Here is a 22,181-nt window from a genome sequence, read left to right as displayed (position 1 = left end):
CTTGAATCTTTTTCGCTTTCTAAATCTCCTTTTATGTGGCTGTTGCAAGTACTGGGGGAATGAACCTATGGTTGGAAAATCCCTGTGTGTCTCCATCTTTCAAATAAAAATAAGTAAATATTTAAGAAATTATATAAATATATATAAAAACATATAAAATATATATAAAATATATTTTAATATTTACTTATTTGTATATATATATATATATATACAAAGCTCCCCGAGCAACTGGCTCTGGCAGTCTTTACTACTGATGAGCCTTAGGTGCGCAGGGAACCCAGCCAGGATGTTGGAGAAGTGCTCCCCCTGGGCACTGGGAGAATGGGGTCCTTCTGGGGGCAAAGGGAGGACAGGAGCAGGAGAGGGGCAAGCCTAGGCAGGATACCTACAGGTCTGTGACCGTGTGGGCATCAAGAAGGTGAAGGTGACCGTATGAGCAGCTGGGCTGTGGTGGGTCCCCCTGGTCCTCCTAGCACATACACACAGCGAGGGACAGGTCTAGGCCAGCTGTCCCCAGCGGACAATTGGTGACATTCATAGGGCCCATAAGTCACCAGGTGCCTCCGGGGTGGGGTCCAAGGGCCATGGGGATGAGGACATGAAGGCCATAAGGAGGATAAGCTAAACTCACCATCCCCAGCAAGGGAAGAAGACACATGGCCGCAGACCTGGAGCGACCCAGGTTAGCACCAGTGGACTCAGCAAGGAGACATGGCTCAAGGCTCAGAAACAAGGCAGCCAAGATAACCAAAGTCAAAGAGGTGGCCAGAGGACACACAGGGATGAGTGGACACTCTCCCTGCACCCCAAGCACATACACATACCCTTGAGAACACACCATGGCAGGAAGAAAAAGTTGGGGAGCATTTGAAGACAGAATGTCTTCCTCAGGGAAATCAAGACAACCCCAAAGAGACTGAATCACCCTAATGGTAAAATCAAGCTTCCTTGCTTTCCCTGCTGTCCGCAGGACCAGCAGACTTGGGAAGAAGTTGGGGTCCGTGGGGAGACAGGAATGCATATTTGGAGCACATCTGCGGTGGGTGTAAGCTTTCCTCCTGTGGGTGTCTGAAGAGGGATCCCTGGAGGACCCTGGAGGCCAATCAGAGGCCAGAATCTGTGCAGGCAGAATTTCTGGGGCTGGGCACATGTGTTTTCAAGGACCCCAAGAGCGTGTCCACATGCAGTCAGAGCATGTCCACATGGGAAAGGCTGAGAGGCAGGGCTTTTGTGTTCTCACCAGTGATTCCAGGGTGGGGCCAAGACTCAGCGGTGGCTGCTAGCGGTCCACTGACTGAACTTTGAGTAGCAGGTGTATAGACATGATATTGAGGAGGTAGAATTAACAGGACCTGGTGATGCCTGGATAGGGCAGGGTGGGGAACTCCAGGAAGTGTTTCAGTTCCTCAGATGAGGAATGAAAGGATGTAGGGTCTTCCGTGGAGCTTTGGAATCATGCTGAGGAGGTAGGTGTGAGGACTGCAGTGGAGAGGGGCTCAGTCTAGGTCCCGTTGAGTAGAGTTATGCTCCAGCCTGGAACTCTGCAGAAAGAATGAGCTTGAAGTATGGGGTCAAGAATCCTTGACCATCTATGGTGATGTAGTAATTTCCCGAGAGCTAACGCTGCATATTTTGCATGTAATAACTCAATTAAAGACTGCTGTGATCCTAGCAAGTAGTAGTATCAACTCCATTTTATAGATGGACAGCAGGGAGAGCAAGGAATCCCACATGGTTGCACATTGAGTCACTGACTCAGCTGGAGTTTGAATCCAGGTATTTGGTCTCTAAGCATGTGCACTAACTAACATGCTGCGTGCTACATGAATGGAAGAATGTACTCTGGGGCAGCTATTGTGGTGATGTTGGCATTCCACATTCGATAGGATCTTGGCTGCTCTGCTTCTGATCCTGCTCCCTGCTAACATTCCTGGGAAGACAATGAAAGATGAATTGAGAACTTGTGCTCCTGCCACCCGTGTGAGAGACCAGGATGCAGGTCCTGGTTCCAACGTGGCTCAGCCTCAGCTGTTGTGGCCATTTGGGAAATGAGCCAGTGGATGGAAGACACTCCCATTCCTACCCCACCCCATTCTTTTTTCTCTCTCCCTCTTCCTCCCTCCCTCCCTTTCTCTATAAATAAATAAAATAAACCTTAAAATAAAAAGAATTTGCTCCATCTCCTGGCTCTTGTTTCCCATATTTCAGAGTCATTCTCTGCCTTGTCTCAGGTGTAGCAAAGATGGCCAACAGCTCCAGTCTCATATCCTAGCCATTAGCAGCCCCCACAGAAAGAGCCCTGTGTTTTCCTAATTGTTCCTGGAATGTCCTGGCACTAATGTTTGCTGACTCTGATTGGCTCAGCATAGGTCATGTGCTCACCCCACAGCCAATTGCTGATATCAGCCTGGAAGTGATAGAACCCACAGCTTCCTTGTACTGAGGGTTGGTATAATATTACCTTTGCAACTTCATTTGCTCCTAGTGCCACCCTCTGATCTAAGGCAGGTGGGAGCCAGTTTGTAACTATTCCCCTTTCTCACCACTGCTTAACCCTAGGGAATGTCCCAAGCTGCGTTCATATGGCTGTCTAGGGCACAGTTCAGAGGTCCAGCTAGCTCAACTCTATTCTGCAGTTGGTTCCACAGCCTGGCTGCTGCTTGTGGTGCTGGCATCCTATACGGATAATGGTTTAAGTCCTAGCTACTCCATTTCCCTTCCAGCTCTTTGCTAATAGGAAAGCAATTGGAAGATGGCCCAAGTATTTGGACTCCTGCCATCCATGTGGGAGACCCAAACAAAGTGCCAGCCAGGCCCCTGGCTTCAGCCTGTTGGAAATGTGGCCATTTGGAGAATGAACCACAAGATAGAAGATCTCTCTCTCTTTCTCTCTTTTTAGGTAACTCTGCCTTTCAAATTAGTCTTTAAAAATAGATATCAGTAAATTAATTTTTTCTGCTCGAGTCAGTCTGAGTTGGGTTGCTGCTACTTGTAATGAAAATCTTGGCCGATGCAATTCAAAACTAAAATCTACACAGTGCAGGTGACTGAGTAGATGAGATTATAAGTAGACACATGAGTTAGTCAGTGGATGTGCAAGAAACCGATGAATAAGTGGATGCCTGAACTAGGAGTGACAGAAGTACATGGGTTCTTTTGAAGTCTGAGGAAAATGGAATGAAATATGTTTATTTTGCTGCAAAATATTTTGAGATTCTTGCATAAGGGGCTTACCAAAGCTCCTGGAACATGCATATTAGAAAAAGTTATGTATCTATTTCATTTTTCTTTGTATTGTAAAAACTTGGGGCTAGTGCTGTGCCATAGTGGGTAAAGCTGCCACCTGTAACACTGGCATCCCATTACGGTTCTGCTTATGTCTCAGCTGCTCCACTTCTGATCCAAATTATTGCTAGAGTCCTGGGAAAAGCAGCAGAAGATGGTCTAAGTGCTTGGGCCCCTAAATCTGTGTGGGAGCCCTTGCTCCTGACTTCGGCCTGGCCTAGTCCTGGCAGTTGTGCTCATTTAGGAGAGTAAACCAGTGGCTGGAAGATTTCTCTCTCTCTCTCTCTTTCTCTCTCTCTCTCTCTCTCTCTTTCTCTCTCTCTCTGTCACTCTTCCAAATAATTTTTTTTTTTAAGAAAAAAAGGTATCTTTTAATTTTACACATCCATGAACTTTCTGCAGTGCCCACGTGTTCTAGAAATTGTTCATGCTTGTCCTGCATGTCTCAGAGGCAAGTGTCCCATAAGTGCCGGGGAGAGGAGGGAGATGGACAGGCACTCCATTTCCCACCGTAAGGCATTGGCTTGCTCCCTAGACGGCCTGACGCTAACAGAGTGCTGCCTTTCCCAAAGGTTTCCCTGCTCCTCCCCACACCCCCTCCCACTCTTCCAGTGATTGCCATGGGGGACACGAAGGCCTGATGGTCAGGTCCAACTGCCACCCTTGGACCATCTTCTCCAGTTCTGCGTGTTGGCGTGATGTAGGGAAGGGGTGAGGTTCTCCTGAACCCGTTCCTGCACAGCAAGGCATGCTGGCATGCCAGCTGCCCATCTTTCCTCCATTGGCTCAGCCATGGACTGGGTTTGATTGATTCTGGATAGGCTGTAGACTGGATACTTCCAAGCTCCGTGTATGTGGAAGACAAGTCACGGAGGGGGCGGGGGAGCCAAGGGGAGCACTGCTGGCTGGCCCCCAGCCCTCACTGGACATCCTTCCTGTCACACCCATGCAGATGACTCTGGTCTCCAGAATTGTCCAGAACTTAATTTCCCAGTAATGTCTGACCCGATGGGCATGTCCAAGACCAAGCCCTTCAAAGGGACCAGCCTGGGCAAACGTCCTCCCAAAAATATGCGATGTGAGCATTGTTCATCTGTTATTGATTGGGAGGTTGTGCGCTTTGCTTCCAAAATCTTCAATAAAACTGGCTTGGAGGAGAATTTCCTGAATCCCTGGGTAAGTGGATAAAGATGTTCCAGGAGTCCGGGCTGGTGCCGGCGGGGAGGCTGGTGCGCACCATGCGCAGTTGCTTTCTTGCTTTGTCACTTAATGAGGACCAGAAAACCATCAGCCTCATCCTCACTCACTGCTCCCTCTGAGTTAATTTCTGGTGGTAGGTTGGGGTCTGCTTAGCCCCAGGGCCCCTGGGAATCTACTCCTCTCCTCTGGGTCAGGGGTGGGGCAGTTCACTCTTGGGCCTCCCGTGGAAACACCTGCAGATGCAGTGGGAAGAAGGAGGCTTCAAACCAGCACACTTTGGCCTTGGAGCATCTGGAGCAGCCCAATGACAGAGACAGAGCCACCTCCAAGGTTCCCCCTCTGCTATCTACCACCACCATGACCCCTTCCAAGTTCCACTCCTCATCTGTGAACTGCCTCTTGGAGCTGATAGACTGAGTTGAGGTGAGCTTGTGTGAGTTCTTCAGAAAGTTCAGGGGAAATGTTTGCTATGGAAAAGCAATGCACTGTATTCCCAAAGTTGTGCTTGCATCCAAATAAGCTTATCTTTTAATTCAAGCATTTCATGAGCTTAAAGTACATGCAGCATGCTTTGCGTGGTGCCTGGCACACACAGCAGGCACTCAATAAAAACCCATTGTTATTAAGTTACTCTCTGACATCAGCAGCTGGGACTCCAGTGACTTCACAGTGAGACCCAGAGATGGGATCGCCCCCTGCTTGACTTGTCCCCTTCCCCGACCCCTGCTGCCTATTCCCAGGCTGTGGATGGAAGGCTGAGCACTGGCCAGCTGAATCAGTGCTTGTAATCTGGGGATGGGGGGGCAGCACCCCACAGGAGAAGAGCCCCAGGCAGGCTAGAAACGGGGAGACCTCACCCAAGCCAGGACGTGGCTGGAAATGTCAGTCCTTGGCATTGTGTTTCTGCCACGAGGAGTCGAGATGCTGGAGCAGCCGCCCATCCCTGAGCCCTCAGAGATGACCTGCACCTACTTGTGGTCTGTGCCCCTGGGGAGGCTGTGGGTTCTCAGCACCTCAGCTCTCATGCCCTCCAGAGCAGGGCTCAGAAAACTGAACCAAGATCCAAGCCACCCAGACAAGCCTCAGCCAAACCCAGAACTGGATGTTCTTCAGACAAAGCCTTGTGGGAAAGGCTCTGGGAATTGAGCAGGGAGTGACCCTCAGGGGCCACATGGGACTTGAGTCTGAACCCAGCCGAGTCACTGTGTTGCTCAGAGAAAAAGTTCAGCATTGTCCAGAAGAGATGGTGATGATCCAAATCTACACAATGTCTAGGACACAATTCAAAATTGTTGAACACATGGAGAGCCAGGAAAATGTGAAGGTTCTCCAGCTAATAAAGGGCATCTATGAAAAACCCGGAGCCCATAGCGTTCCTGCTGGTGAGAGAAGGAATGCTTTCCCGTAGGGGACTGTGTTTTGCATCATGACTACAACTGCAATCAAGATAGATCATGTATCTAAATGACAAAGCACACCAACATAAAAGTTCTAGAAGCCAGTGGAAGAGGAAGTCTTAGAGATCTTGGATGAGACAAGCCTTTCTTGGAGTCAGCGCTGAAAGCGCTACCCATGAAAGAAAAAAGAAAATGGACAGCCTGAACTTTGTATCAAAATTAAGTTTTTCTCTTAAAAGGTGAAGTTAAAAATGAAAAGATAAGCCGCAGGCTGAGACTAAAACTAGTTTTAAATCATGCACGTGTATCTGGGATGTACAAAGAACTCTCCAAAGTAACAAGATTGCAAACAATTCAAAAAAGGGACAGAAGAGCTGCACAGGCCTTTCATCAGGGAGAGTGTGTGGAGGTCAACATGGGGAAAACGTCCACACAACACGGCAGGAGTGGGCACCGTGCCGTGGCCCACTAGCCTCTGCATGGAAAATCCATGTCTGGGGTCTGAACATGGGTTCCCATTCAGGCTGCTGCACTTCTGATCCAGTTCTCTCCTAATACGCCTGGGAAGGTGTCAGAGGATGGCCCATGTACCTGACTCCCTACCACTCACATGGTTCCTGGCACCTGGCTGCTGCCTAGCTCAGTCCTGGTTTTGTGGTCAGGAGAGTGGACCAATGATTTCTCTGTTACTCTCCCTCTTGAATAGAAAAATCTGTTTTTTTTTTTTTAATTGGAAAGACAGATCAGATTAATGGAGAGAAGGAGAGACAGAGAGAAAGATCTTCCATCTGCTGGTTCACTCCCCAAATGGCCACAAAGACCAGAGCAGAGCTAATCTGAGACCAGGAGTCAGGAACCTCCTCTAGATCTCCCATGTGGATGCAGGGTCCCAAGATTTTGAGACATTCTACACTGCTTTTCTAGGCCATAAGTGGAGAGCTAGAGGGGAAGTGGAGAGGCTGGGATACGAACCAGGGCCCATATGGGATCCCTACGTTTGCAAGGTCAGGATTTAATCATTGTGACATTGCATCAGGCCGATAAACAGATCTTAAAAACAAACATTACCAAACAACATCGAAAATCACAAGAAACTGTCCTTTAGCATCCTTTAGGTCTTGGAAAAACAAAAAATTCTGGCTATACTGAGTATTGTCAAAACGTAACTGATAGAAATGTAAAATGGTTCCTAGCTGTAGGCATCTACCTCGGTAGCCTTGTTCCTAGGCAGATGTTTTCTGCTGGGAGAAAAGCAGCCAATAGCTGTTGAACATCTGGACCTGGTTCATGTTAACTATAGCAGTGTGACAGTAAAGTTACCTATTATGATTAATTTTTAAAAAATTTATTATTTATTTTTCTTGGAAAGTCAGATATACAGAGAGGAGGAGAAATAGAAAGGAAGATCTTCTGTCCGATGATTCACTCCCCAGGTAACCGCAATGACTGGTGCTGCACTGATCCAAAGCCAGGAGCCAGGAACTTCCTCCACGCGGGCGCAGGGTCCCAAACTTTGGGCCATCCTAGACTGTTTTCCCTGGACACAAGCAGGGAGCTGTATGGGAACTAGAGCTGCTGGGATTAGAACCGGTGCCCATATGGGAGCCTGGCACATGCAAGACAAGGACTTTAGCCACTAGGCTGTTGTGCTGGACCCTATTATGATTATTTTTAAGATACGTGGGAAAGGAAGGGAACACCAGACCAGGAAAAGCCACTCCAGCCCCTGGCAGTGGGGCTGTAGATTGCCTGGGGAAGGAGTTCTGGGCATATATTGAAGTAGCGGCAGCTGAGAGCATATTTGACAGGGGAGGAATGACTTCTGGGGGCTTCCATAGACTAGGCCCATGGTTCTTGTAGGTAGGAGAGGGAGCTGAGATGGAGTAGTTTAGAGGGAGGAAACCAGAAATAATGTCTGGGTCAGGCCAAGGCACCTGTCCAAATGGGAGATCTGGGCTAAATAGCATCACTCTGCCCGCTGGGGCTGGGGATAGGCCTGGTTGGACTAGGCTGCAGTACAGGAATAGGGTGTAGGCCACATCAGGCTGGGCTACACTGCCTACCAGAACGTGAGAGAACCAGATCTGGAAGCAGATTCTGTAGGGAATTTGTGGGCCCACCTCTGAGGGAGTGGCACTTGCTGGTTTGCACAGAAAGCTGGGGGTGGTGACTGGCTGAGCCAGGTTGGATCTTGGAACTCACCTGACACTTGTGGAAGCTGGAACTGGATGCGGGGTTGCAGAGAGGGCCAGGCGGCAGCATTGGACCCCCCACACAAAGGCCAGGACTAAGGAGAGCTGCATCTCCTGCTGGGGAACATAATAGCTGGGGTTTGCGGTGGGCCAGGCCAAGCAGGCCTGCTGCACTCCAAGCATTTGTGTGGGCTGGGTCTGGGGGCAAGCTGGGCTGAGCCAGGCCACAGCACCTGCTGGCATGCATGAGAACCTGAATAGATGTGGGTTGAGCCTGGATGGCCTAGGCTGTGACAGTTGTCAGAGAGAGCTGAGACAGTGGGTGGGCCACACCAGGCCACCAGGCTGGGTTGAAGTACCCACTAGCACATGCAAGGTTAGGGGCTGAGAACAGGGCCTGGAGGCAGAACTTCCTTGCTTTAGGCTGCAACACCCACTGGTGAGTGCAAGAGCCAGAGTCAGGGGCGGATCACGCTAGGCAAAACTGCAGCAACCATCAACATGCCATATATGTAGACTAGGTTTGGGTTGGACCAGTCTGGGCTAGGCTCCATCACCTGCTGGTGCTCATGCGAGCCAGAATGATTTGAACAGGCTTGACTGTCCTCTCTCTTTCCTCCCCCCAGTTCACATCAGAGCTGAGTCAGGGGGTGAGCCAGACTGGATTAGGCTATAGCACCCACCAGCAAGAGCCAGAAAAGGTGTAGGCCAGTTGGGCTACGCTGCAGTACCTGCTAGTTAGTTAGTGACAGGGCTTGGGCAGGCCATATCAGGCTGGGCTATATACCTGCCAACATACATGAGATCCAGGTTTGAGAGCAGGGCTAGTAGAGGAATTTGGGAGCTCCTCTGCTAGGTTGCAATTCCTGCTGATGAGTGTGAAAGCCAGGGCTGGGGCAGGCCAGACCAGGCTGGGTTGCAACACTTGTCAGTATATGTGTGAGTTGGGTCTGGGGGCAGGCTGGACTGGTCTAGTGCACAGTACACATTGGCATGAACAAGTACCAGGATGGGATGTAGGCCGGGACAGGTTGGAGTGGAACATCTGCCAGTTCACATGAGGGCTGCGGGTGGGCCAGACTGGGCTAGGCTGCTGCACCTACTGGTGAGAGCTAGGACTTGAGATGGGTTAGGCTGAGCCAGATTACAGTACCGGCTGGCAGATATCAAGACCGGGGTAGGCCATCTCAGACTGAGTTGTAGTACTCACTCGTGTGTGCAAGACCCAGGGTTAGGAATGGGTTTGGTAGAGGCACTTCAGGGACTCCCTTCTTGGGCTGCTGTTTCCACTGGTGAGAGTAAGAGCTGGGACTAGGAGTACACTAGGCTGGGCTAGGCTGCTGTACCCACTGGCACGAATGAAAGTCAGAATGGGTGCAGATCAGCTGGATTAGCCTGTAGCACCTGCTGGTAAGTACCAGGCTGGTTACAAATTAGGTTGGGCTGCAGTATCTCCTGGCAGGTGCAAGATCTGGGGCTCGTTGTGGGCCTGGTAGGAGAACTGTTGGCACCCACCCTGCTGGGCTGTAGTTCCATACTGGTGAGCATGAAGGCCAGGGCTGGGGGCAGGCCAGGCTGATCAAAGCAACAACCCTCATCATCGTAAGTGTGGGCTGGGTCTGGGGGCGGGGTGGACTGAACCAAGCTGCAGCAGCTATGGGTGTGCGTGAGAACCAGTTGGGATGTGGGACAGATTATACTGGGCCACAACACACGTTAACACACGCAAAAACTGGGCCTGGGAATTTCAGGGGGTCATGCCGACTAGGCCGTAATACTCACTGCTGTGTATGAAGACTGGGCCTGTGGCAGGCTGGGCTAGGCTAGATCAAAGCACCTGTCAGATCACACGAGAGGTAGGGCTGGGGGAGGAGTTGATCAAGCAGCTGCATCTACTAGTATGTGTTGACTGGTGCAGGTGACAGTCCAATTCTAATGCTGTACTAACTGCAGCACACAAGAGTCAAGTCTGGGGTCACCCCAGGCAAAGTTTCTTGGAGAACTCAACTAGGCTGCTGGACTCAAACTCTGGCCACAGGGAACATCATAATATTTTGTGGTCATCACAATATTTTGCGGTCTGACCTTGTAGTACATGTGTCAGGACTGGACCTCCTCAGTTGCTTATGCCTACGCAGTGGTCAGCATGTCATGGTGGGACATGACAGCCAGTTCATCTAGGCCAGCAGAGGACGTGGAGTGCCTCCATCAGAGGATAGAAGACAGAACAGGATGGGCTGTTTTCTTGGTCAAGCTTTGCAGCGTGTTCCTGGGCCTGTGGATACAGGAAGGTGGACTATGTCAGCCTAGAAACCTTGGAAAGATGCAACAAAACCGAGAGCATCTCAGAACTATCAAAATCATCCAACTGACACCCTTGGAAATCTCTTTCCCACATAGGGGTCTCTAAGATGTCATCAAATGACTGCTGCGCATCCGCAGGTGCTGATGCAATTTTAGGGCAAGGAGTGGTCCCTTGCCCCTTCCCACTGCTGACATAAGAGAAAGAAAAGTTGAAGCATTTGTCTCACCTACTTTCCTTCATACCTCAACCCTCTCTGCTCTAATCAGAAGCCCACATAGCCCTGCATCCTTCTCAACTATGTAAACAGTATTAAAAAGACAATGTAAAAAAAAATGAAAAAGAAATGCAAAATGGTACAATCACTTTGTTAAACAGCATGGAGTTTTCTTAGTTAATCATGTACTTAGTCAGTGACCTAGTCAATTCATTCCTTACCCAAGGGAAAATGAAATTGGTGTGTTCACAAAAACTTGTATGTGAATGCCTACGGCAGCTTTGTCTGGGACAGCTAAAAATGGGAACTCAAATGCCTGTCCACAGATGGCTGGGTAAGACAGTTCTTGCCTATGCATGCAAGGACTACCACTTCTCCATGAAAGGCAATAACCCATCGACCCACTTGCAATATCTCTGATTGCTGGGGGTAATTACACTGAGTGACAGGAGCCAAACAACGAGAAGTGTGTGTTGGTGATTCTAGCTGAAACTTCTGGCTAAGTTAGAGGGACGGGTAGGGGTGGTGGTTCTGAGAAGGATAGAAGAGCTTGCTTCCCAACCACAGCAGTGGCTTTATGGTTGCATAAATCCATCAGGGTGGATGGTGTGGTCCACATTAAAGGTCTCCAGGTTGCTCTTTAGATATACCTCCGTGAGGGTGGGGAACAAAAGCCTCGTCCCTCACTGACAGTAAATGCCCACTCTTAAGGCCCCAAGCATCCTCCGGCCAGGCTATACCTGCAGGGGGAACTGCCTGGTGTCCAGACTCCCTCAGCCCACGCTCTGGCAACTTGACGATGGGGGAGAAGGAGACCCTGAGATTTGTGGGGGTCTTGGCAGGGTGGTGCCTATTTTCATCCAGGTCTCTCCAAAATATCCCAAAGTGCAGATTTGTGCAACTTCATCCTAACTGGGCTGTTATCTCTGGAAACTTCCGGGCTCTACTGGCTCTGTGATTCCCCTGGGGGCCTCCCTCTCAGGGCAGGTGCCTTTTCCTTTGCTTGTAATGTTGCCCAGCCCAGCTGCAGGCTGACATCCGGTCAGCTCAGCCACTCCTGTTGAAAGAAGGGGCCTCTTTGCCAAGACACCCTGAAGGAGTTTAGAGTGCCCTGTCATTGGCATATTCTGGGTCACTTGATTGTCTCTGAACCAGTTGTGGTGGTTGAAGGAGTCAGGGTTCTGGGGTCAACTCTGGTCAACCACAGAGTGTGAAGTCCTCTGAGCTTCGTCGGGGAGAGCTGGGGAAATGGCTTCTGTTGATAAGGCAGTGCCAGGTGCTGACACAGTCCCTCAGTGACTGAGACAGTGGCACCAACAGCCACCCCTTCTTGGCATTCATCACAGGCTCAGCTAAACACTTAATAGCCAGAGCTGGAAATCTTATCAGCAGTGGGCAGAGCGGAGTGCAGCCCCCATTTGACATGGAGGAACCTGAGGGTGGAAGAAATGGGGGCCTCAGCTAGAGGCTAGGGTGCAGTGAAATCCCTTCAGGTCCATGTGACCCGAGGGTCCATGCTGTCCTCTCTGCTCCTTCCCACAGGGGAGTTCCAGCTTTGCTGGGATGAGAATGGGGCGTGGGCAGGGCCCCTATTTGCAACTGACCCGAGAGATATGTCCATCACTGGAAGCTTTTGGAGACTGCCCTGCTGAGCAAGGTCTTTGTTCACCTGCACTGGCCATAGGGCTGCAGGCCCATGGGGGCAGGCCTGCAGGGAGCAGAGCTGAGCCAGGGGCACACCCCCACAGCCAGGGCACCCCCACTCCTCCCAAGGATTGCCTGAGCTTCCTGGGACTGGGAGGTAACCAAGGTCATCGGAAAGTCTGGGAGGGGTGGGAACCCAATGTTTGCAGAGCATCCGCTGTGTTCCCAGAACTGTGCTGGGCTAAGGGGGATACCAGGAACCATAACCACTGTCATCCGCATGGTGGGCAGAGAACTCAGGATGTCAGCACTACGAGGAAGCCCTGGGGCTTGTCAGCTCACAGCCGGCTGCCAGCACCAGGCAGGGATAGGCGGGGGTGCAGGGCGAAGGGCAGTGGGCCTGGCACAAGCATGGGTCTCCTCTAAAGGGCATGGTCACCTCCCCAGTACCTGTCATGTAGAAGCCCAGGCCCTGTGCTGCTAAGTGTCTGAGTTTTGAGAGAACCAGGAAATCTGAATTTCACAGGGAGTGCCTCCCCAGTACCTGTCATGTAGAAGCCCAGGCCCTGTGCTGCTAAGTGTCTGAGTTTTGAGAGAACCAGGAAATCTGAATTTCACAGGGAGTGCCTCCACCAATCTTTTTTTTTTTTTTTTTTTTTTTTTTAAGATTTATTTTTATTGGAAAGGCAGATATACAGAGAGGGGGAGAGACAGAGAGGAAGATCTGTCTGATGATTCACTCCCCAAGCGGCTGGAGCTGAGCTAATCTGAAGCCAGGAGCCCCTTCCAGGTCTCCCACGCGGGTGCAGCATTCCAGGCTTTGGGCCATCCTCCACTGCTTTCCCAGGCCACAGGCAGGGAGCTGGATGGGAAGCGGGCCTGCTGGGATTAGAACCAGTGCCCATAAGGGATCTTAGTGTATTCAAGGCGAGGACTTTAACCTCTACACTATTGTGCCAGGCCTGCCTCCACCAATCTTAAAACAAAGCAAAACAAAACAAGATTCGTATTGTTATGTGGACCTTGCATGGGCTAAGTCAACATGTGTGCAGGTCTGGGAGCCTCACCTTGCTTTACCATTGGGTGTCCAGAGACCCAGAGAGGGCAGGGAATGTGCCCAAGGTCACACAATCAAGATGAGAATGGCATTTTTCTGCCTTCCAGTCCTGTGGGTCCCATCCTGGCTGCTGAGCCTGCTCCAGGGGTCCAGTACCAGGCAGTTTCCACAGTGCTTTGGCAGCTCCTTTCAGCTGTTCCTCTCTGGGTTATTCTCAACCCCAGGAGAGGCAAGGTTGGGATTGTCACCTCCATTTTACGGGGGCGGGGCCAGAGGCTCAGGAGCGCTCAGCACCCTGCCTGGACCCAGCAGCTGGGAAAAGGAACGGAGACATCTGACTCCAGGCATGGATCTGCTCCGCTGGTTGATGGTAAAGTTCATGGCCTGGGTTTCAGTCTGGATTGGGCCTTGCTGGATCCCGAATCCCACCAGGAGAGGGAAGCAAGGCTCAGTGAAAATACGCTCCAAGCAGTACAAGTGTGAGAGGCTGACAACGAGGAGGAAGCAAGAGTGGTGAGCACCTTCGGTCAGGCCCAGGGCTACACGCTTCACTCATGAGCCATCTCATTGGGCCTGCATGGTTGTCCATGTGGTGGTGGAGATGGGGGAAGCAAGGCACCGAGAGGTTCAGAGGCTCTCCAGCATCTTAGGAGGTGGTGGAACTGGAGTCTGCACCCACAAAGCCCACGCCCTGGACATACACATGGAAGGCGAGCCGTTGGTGGAGGATTCAGGCGTTCCAGGAAGATAGAGCAGCGTGGGTGCATGCTCGGAGGTGGAGATCTACTGGAGTCCAGCCAGCCAAGGATGGCTGTGCTCTCAGAAGGGAGACACAAGCCCTTTTTAGGTCAGGAGACACTGCTGTTCCGAGTGGGTCAGGCCCAAAAACCACAAAGGAATCCAGGACTTACCTGCTTTCCCTTCCGTAGTTTTGCTTACCTAGTGTCCTACATAGTTTGAATTCCCATCTATGGAATTTTTCCACGGTGGGACCCACACGTGTCGGAATTTTGTGCATCTCACTCCTCCATTGCTTCATGACAAAGTCTTCCACAGTAAAGTGACTTAAAACAAGGCCCAGGGGCTGGTGCCATGGATAAGCCTCTGCCTGCAGTGGAGCCTAATGGGCTCCAGTTCGAGTCCTGGCTGCTCCACTTACAAGCCAGCTTGCTGTTAATGTGCCTGGAAAGCAGCAGAGGATGGTCAAAGTACTTTGACCCTTGCACCCACATCAGGGACCTAAAACAGCAGTAGGTTCTTGGCTTTGGACTGGCCAGCTCCAGCCATGAGGATTGGGGAGTGAACCAGCAGTTGGATGATTTCTGTTTTGGGCCCAGCATGATGGCTCAATAGCTAAATCTTTGCCTTGCAAGTACCAGGACCTCATATGGGCACTTGTTTGTATATTGGCTGCTCTACTTCCCATCTAGCTCCCTGATTACAGCTTGGGAAAGCAGCAGAGGATGGCCCAAAGCCTTGGGACACTGCATTTACGTGGGAGACCTGGAAGAAGCTCCCGGCTCCTGGGTTTGGATCAACTCAGCTCTCGCCATTGTGGCCTTTTAGGGAGTGAACCAGTGGATTGAAGATCTTCCTCATGGTCTCTCCTCTCCATTAAATTTGACCTGCTTTTTCAATAAAAATAAATCTTGAAAAAAAAAAACACTCCAAACTCAGTCTTATGGTCTCTTGTGTGTGGACTGACAGAGCTCAGCTGGTGGTTCTTCTGCTCCATGTGGTACTCAGAGGGGCTGTGTCACTGGGATCTCAACCAGGATGGAAGATCCAAGACAGCACACACGCGGCCAGTGGTTGATGCTGGCAGGAGGTTGGGGGCTGGACTGCAGGTGTCAGAGTGCCTTCCTGCTCATGTAGTGTGGGTTTTCCAAACCAAGAGAGGAAAAGCTAAGAGCAAACAGTCTAGGAGACCCAGGTGGAAGCTGCAAGGCATCTGTTGACCTAGTCTCAGAGTCTATTCAGACAGAGATGAACCACAGGCCAACCCACATTCAAGGGAAGAGGACCACCGGACGTGACTATCGGGAGGGAATGCCCGCCTTTGGGGATGGACTGCCCTGTCGTTCCAGATATTCCTTTAATTTCTCCATCTGCTTTCAAGGACTCTTTTCTCTGTTGACCAATGAGTTGGTCCAGGTCATCCCAGGAGCTCCCTCAAGCTCCAGTGTCTAGTCCAGTTCCTAGTTAACACACAAAGGAGTACTTCGAAATTCACCAAGAAGTTAAATAAAAAGATATTGTAGTGCAAGAATTCATACACTTTTTTTGGTCATGATATGCATTATATGCATGGAATTTTTGAAGAGTTCTGAAAAGTATAGACTTCAAACTTCTTTGCACCAAAATCCTCCATTTCCTGCTAATTTGTGAAGGTCCCTGGAAGAGAGGGAGGAAGGAAAGAGGAACCGGCACTCTGATGTGGGATGCTGGCAGTGCCGGCAGCAGCTTAGCTTGCTGTGCCACATTCTGGCCCCTGGCCGCCCCCCCCCCCCCCCACTTCTGAGCTCTTTCCTCTCACCCATGCCCAACCACCTGAAGAATGGACACAGAATCACAGAGTTGGAATTGCAAGTACACCCACCTGGTGGCCGTGGCAGAGATTTGCCCGAGCAAGGGCAGAGAAGGTTCACAGAGCTGCCTGTCCCCCTTGAAAGGACCAATTGTCCAAGGCCGAGATAGGCAAGCTCACCTTTGAAAGAGGCCACTCACCAACAGGGTGGCCTGAACTTGGGACAAACAAAACAAGGCAGACAATGAATCCATTGGAAGCAGCTGGGAGCCACAGGGGCTGTGAGAACTTGGCCTTGCAGTGTGCTAGCAGGACAGCAGGGAGGGAGCCAGGTCACCCTGGGGCAGCAGTATCCACCGCCCTTTATCTGAGCTGAGCCAACAGCTAGGGGAGCAGATAGTCAAGGCCAATAGGCTCAGCTTTGACCCCACCCCCACCCCAACCGGCGCTGCCAGCTTTGGGGGTTCTGTGCCTTTTGGGTCTGCCGCAGGCAAGTTGCTTCCCCACTTAGGAATCCTACCTGACCCACTTCCTCACTTTCATTCTCTCCTGCCACACACTCAGTGCTCCTCAGACCTGAAATGCCCGTCCCTGCCCTCCAACGTCCTTGCCATCCGTCCTCCTGCCTGGGCCGGGGGGAAGGAGGAGCGCTGGCTGCTGCCCAGTGCAGGAGGGTCCCGCTCCGTCCGATGTAGTGATACCGGGGGACACGTTTTGTGAGTTTTTTCTTTTTACTAACCTTTTGTTTGTTTTTGTTCCCAAAGAAAGAAGAAAAAAAAAACTTAAGAGATGCTTAGTTTGCGCGTATCCCAACAGCATCCAGTGTGTGCACACGGGGGAAGGTACCTGCATTCACATTTATGTTACATATATAGAACATGTTGGGGTTGGGTGAAAGAAATTCCTTTTTTTTAAAAAAAAAGTTATTGATTTATTTGAAGGGCAAGTTGTTGAGAGAAAGAGAGGGAGAGATCTTCCATCCTCTGGTTCACTTCCAAATGGCTACAACAGCTGAACTGAGCTGATCCGAAGCCAGGAACTAGGAGCTTCTTCTGGGTCTCCCACATGGTTGCAAGGGCCTAAGGACTTGAGCCATCCTCTGCTGCTTTCCCAGGCCGTAATTAAGCACCTGGATTGAAAGTGGAAGAGCAGAGTCTCAAACCAGCACCCATGTGGGATACCAACACTACTGGTGTAGGCTTAACCTACTAAGCTGTGGGCTGGTCCACAAACAGTCTTTAATCCTTCTGATGACTCTGGCACATGTGCTAAGATCATATCCCACTTCTAGGTGGGGAAGCCAAGCCTCAGAAAGAGAATTTGCCTGGGGTCACATAGCCCCTACATGGTAGACGCCCCTGCAGGTGGCAGAGGGCAACAGGAGAGAGCTACCTGAGTGATAAGAAGGGCAGAAAAGGCTGCACAGACGAAGTGATTTGGGTCTGGAGTCCTTCAGGCTTGCAGAGCTGGGGAGGAGAGCTGAATGTCAGCTTACGTAACTGGTGTGTGCTCCCACAAAGAACAGCAGGTAAAGAACACGAGGCGCGTCAGAATGAGCTGCAAGGCCACCCACCATCCAGGAATAATCAGTTTAAATGTCAGTGAACGCTTTTCTCTCCTGTTCCAGCTAATTCTAGAATCCATGCCTTCCTTCTCCATGCTTTGGTGCTTCTTCTATAAGTGCTTTCTGCATCTTTTTATTTTTGGTAATCTTTATTCATTTGAAAGAGACACAGAGAAACAGACTTGGGGAGCCAGTGTTTCAGGCCAATGAGTTAAGCCGCTATCTGCAATGCCAGCATCCTGCATGGGTGCCGGTTCGAGTCCCAGTTGCTCCATTCCGTCTTGTTCCCTGGTAATGTACCTGGGAAAGCAGCATGTCCCGAATGCTTGGGCTCCTGCACCCACGTGGGGCACCTACACAGAGTGCCAGGCTCCCAGGATCATTCTGGCCCCACCCTTGGTGAGTGAAGTAGCAGATAAAAGATTGCTCTCTCTCTCTCTCTCCGTTTCAAATATATAAATAAGTCTCATTGTTTAAGAGCAGGACTGGGCCCGGCGGCGTGGCCTAGCGGTTAAGGTCCTCGCCTTGAACACGCTGGGATCCCATATGGGTGCCAGTTCTAATCCCGGCAGCCCCACTTCCCATCCAGCTCCCTGTTTGTGGCCTGGGAAAGCAGTTGAGGATGGACCAAAGCTTTGGGACCCTGCACCCGTCGGATCAGCATAACATCGGCCATTGCGCTCATTTGGGGAGTGAATCATTGGATGGAAGATCTTCCTCTCTGTCTCGCCCTCTCTGTATATCTGACTTTCCAATAAATAAATAAATCTTTAAAAAAAAAAAAGAGCAGGACTGAGCCAGTCTGAAACCAGGATCCCAGAACCCAGTCTTGGATTTCTGCATTGGCTGGCAGGGACCTGGGTGCTGAGCCATGCTGTCACCCAGGGTGCACATTAATTAGCAGGAAGCTGAATCAGAAACAGTGGAGCTGGGACTAAAGCCAGACCCTCAACATGGGATGTGTGTGTCCCGAGTGGCACTGGAGCCACTGTGTCCATGCCAGGAGCCCTGAGTTCTAACTCCGGTCTGCTATGGAGTCTCTGAGGGAACCTCTTCCCTAAAAGGGGTTGGAAGCTTCTAGGGTTAAAACATGATGGTTTAGCCAGCTGCTTGTCTCTTTCGTCTTTCTTTCTTTCTTTCTTTCTTTCTTTCTTTCTTTCTTTCTTTCTTTCTTTCTTTCTTTCTTTCTTTCTTTCTTTCTTTCTTCCTTCCTTCCTTCCTTCCTTCCTTCCTTTCTTTCTTTCTTTCTTTCAAGATTTATTTATTTTGATTGGAAAGTCAGATATCAAAAGAGGAGGAGAGACAGAGAGGAATATCTTCCGTCTGCTGATTCACTCCCCAAGTGGCTGCAATGGCTGGTGCTTCACCAATCCAAAGTCAGGAGCCAGAAGCTTCTTCCAGGTCTCCCACAAGGGTGCAGAGTCCCAAGGCTTTGGGTCATCCTCGACTGCTTTTTCAGGCCACAAGCAGGGAGCTGGAAGAGAAGTGGAGCAGCTAGGATATGAACTGGCACTCATATGGGATCCCGACTCATGCAAGGTGAGGGCTTTAGCCACTAGGCTACTGCATTGGCCCTGTCTCTTTTCTAAACATAGAGGACTGCATTTTATTTTAGGATTTATTTACTTTACTTCAAAGCCAGAGTGACAGAGAGAGACAGAGAGAGAGCTGAAAACCTGGAGCTTCTTCCATGTCTCCTACGTGGGTGTGGGTACCCAAGGACTTGGGCCATCCCCTGCTGCTTTCCCAGGCCGTAAAAAGGGAGCTGAATGGGAAGTAAAAAGGGAGCATCTGGGACTTGAACTGGCAACCATCCGGGATGCTGGACTTCAGGCAGATGAAGATTAGTATGCTGAGCCATGGCCCCAGCCCCAGAGGGCCACATTTGATGCACCTGGGACTCATACAGGAGGCGCATTGCTCAAGGTCACACTGCATCTGAGCAGCAGCAGGGCCAGGACCCAGATGAAGGGTTTCCTCCCGGCTACACAGTCTCTCACCAGTGTGTGTACATTTCTGTGCAGGGGTGCGCTTGTGTGTGCATGCCCCTGCCTATGTGTGCACATGTTTTCTCATGGGTGCAGATTTTTCCATGCACACACATATCTAGTGTGTAGATGTGTGTGTGTGTGTGTGTGTGTGTGTGTGTGTGTGTGTGTGTGTGTGTGCACAAGCCTCTGTGTACTCTTGTGAGCACCTCAAGCAGGTGAGACGCTGACTCCAAGGTCAGCTCTGGGTTCAGCTGTCCCTTTTGGGTGGAGAGCTCCTGGCTACTTGGGGTGGCCCTCAATGCTCCATCCGACACTGTCCTTCAGTGGCAGCTCCATCAGGTCTCTGGGTGGACAAGGGGTCTCCATTCTGTGATGCCTACCTGGGCAGCCCTTGCCTGAAACTGGGGCTCCTGCTTGGGGGAAATTCCTGTGAGTCACTTCACACACATTCTGGGGGAGCAGCAGCCACACTCCACGCTGGGGCACCAGAGCTTTGCAAAGGAGCAAGGAAGGCCGGGCCAATGCTCAGGCAAACAGTGAAGGGCTGAACCCTCCCTGGGGCAGTGACGGAGCTCGCAGGTCTGCAGGACTTTGGGCCAGCAGGGACGTGTGGGGATGGAAGAGCATCTTGGATGAGCAGAGAGGGCAGGATGAGGTGCACAATGAGGTGACCCAGGTGCAGCAGAACCCATCGTGGAGTAAACAGCTAAACTGCTGGGGAGTTTGTGTGTGTGTGTGTGTGTGTGTGTGTGTGTGTGTGTGTGTGTGTGTGTGCATGCATTGGGCCAATCACATTGCGGTTGCAATTCTATGTTATTTGGCAACTAGCTTCGATGTTCCCGCAATACAATGCGTCATGAACATTTCCTGTGCGTTGAGCTTGGCTGGGAGGCTCCAAGATGAGCAATGAAGTCCTGGGTTAGAGCCAGCCCCTGCCCCCAATCAGATAATCCTCCGCCTCTGGGAGCTTCAGTTTTTGCACCTGCTTAAGGAGAGGAAACTGGATCATCCTTCATCATGTGGTTGGCACAGGTTAAATGAAGGGAGGCACAGCTGACCTTTTGGTCAGAATTTTGATTTGACAAATTGGGGTCAAAAATGGTTTTAAAAATTACTTTGGTGGGGCCCAGTTCAGTAGCCTAGTGGCTAAAGTCCTCTCCTTGCATCCCATATGGCTACTGTTTTATGTCCCGAGTACTCCATTTCCCATTCAGCTCCCTGCTTGTGGCCTGGGAAAGCAGTCGAGGATGGCCCAAAACCTTGGGCCCCTACACTGAGTGGGAGATCCAGAAGAAGCTCCTCCTGGCTCCTGGCTTTGGATTGGCTCAGCTCTGGCCATTGTGGCTACTTGGGGAGTGAACCAGTGGATGGAAGATCTTTTTCTCATCTCTCCTTTTCTCTGTAGATCTGCCTTTTTCCATAAAAATAAATAACATATTAAAAAAAATTTTTTTTTTTTCATTGGTAGTTGGGGCGGACATGGCCTGGTGTGGCGTAGTGGGTTAAGCCACTGCTTGGTATACCTACATTTCATATCGGTGCTCCAGTTCAGCTGGCTTGAGTCTTGGCTGCTCCACTTCCAATCGCTCTCCCTGCTAATGTACCTGGCAGGGCAGCAGAAGTTATCTCTGCCGTGCACCTGTGAGACCAAGATGGAGTTCCTGCTTCCTAGCTTTAGCCCAGCCCTACCTATTGTAGCCATTTGCAGAGTGAACTAGCAGGTGGAAAATCTCTCTCTCTCTCTGCTTCTTTGTGTGTCCAACACATAAATAATAAATAAAGCCTTTAAAAATTGCATCTAAGGCAAGCATTTGACTCCGTGGGGTGCCTGCTTCCCATTCTGGAGTGCTTGATTCTCCACTTTGGATTCTGGTTCTCTGCTAATGCAGACCCTGGGACGCAGCAACAGATTCCGGCTCCGGTCTTGGGGCCGTGTCAACCCCAGAGGAGACCGCACTGAGTTCTGGGCTCTTGGCTTTGGCCTGGCCCAGCCCTGGCTGTTGTGGGCTGAGAGATCTCATACCTTCTTGTTTTCCTCTGGTTTTCTAAATCAAATGGAAAATACATTAAAGTAAAACACAACCAGTAAAAATTGCATCATATATTTCTTGCCATTATACAACACAGTATAAAGACCCTTTATGTACATTGTACTAGGCATTATAAATCATATGGTGATGATTAGAAGCATGCTGGAGGCGCTGTGCAAACGCTGTGTCATTGAGCAAAGGGCCTTGCGCATCTGTGCCAATGCCCTGTGGATGTTGAATTCTGGCTGCCTACAGACAGGCTCATAGCACAATGCCTGGTATGTCTTTTCAACAAAGGTTTATTTGTTCATTTATTTTTCTGGGCCAAGCTGAAAACAGGAGCCAGGCAAGGCTCTGGTCTCCTGCAAGGGTGGCAGGGGTCCCCACATTTAGGTCATCTTCTGCTGTTTTCTCAGGCACAATAGCAGGGAGCTAGATCAGAAGTGAAACAGCTGGGTCATGAACCAATGCTCATTCAGGTTGCCAGAGTAACACGTGGCTTAGCGTGCTATCCTACAGAGCAGGTCCAGGCCCCTCTTGATGTGTGCTGTTTTTCTATGGTGTCCTTGTTGACAGCTGAAGTTCCCATCTTGTTGCTGTGAAACCCTGTGGCTTGCTCTGCTCATTGGGCAGACTGAGAAGCAGGTGCCTCGCACCCCAAGGGGACAACAAACAGCATCAGACAACAGAAGGAACAGCTGGATTTCCACCTGCTGGCTGAGAGTGACCAGAGAGACAGGCAGGGATCGGAACCTTCGAGGAGGCTCTGTGC

General features: G+C 50.6%; 1 long non-coding RNA gene across 5 annotated transcripts; it reads right to left on the bottom strand.

Annotated features, from left to right (window-relative positions):
• Positions 1–1,391: 1,391 nt before the first annotated feature.
• Positions 1,392–16,149, bottom strand: LOC121156131. Of its 5 annotated transcripts, XR_005883800.1 has the most exons (5): positions 15,897–16,149; positions 10,163–10,352; positions 8,088–8,191; positions 1,755–1,933; positions 1,392–1,544 (listed from the first exon to the last, which is right to left on the bottom strand). It is a non-coding gene; the product is annotated as an uncharacterized LOC121156131 (long non-coding RNA). The 5 variants fall into 5 exon arrangements; XR_005883799.1 differs by lacking the exon at positions 1,755–1,933 and having other exon boundaries at positions 8,088–8,194; XR_005883797.1 differs by lacking the exon at positions 1,755–1,933.
• Positions 16,150–22,181: the final 6,032 nt, after the last annotated feature.

Source organism: Ochotona curzoniae, unplaced genomic scaffold, assembly GCF_017591425.1.
Source record: "Ochotona curzoniae isolate NIBS_2020 unplaced genomic scaffold, NIBS_Ocur_1.0 contig_3255, whole genome shotgun sequence".
Taxonomy (NCBI): Eukaryota; Metazoa; Chordata; class Mammalia; order Lagomorpha; family Ochotonidae; genus Ochotona; species Ochotona curzoniae.
This window is presented reverse-complemented; position numbering and strand designations above follow the sequence as displayed.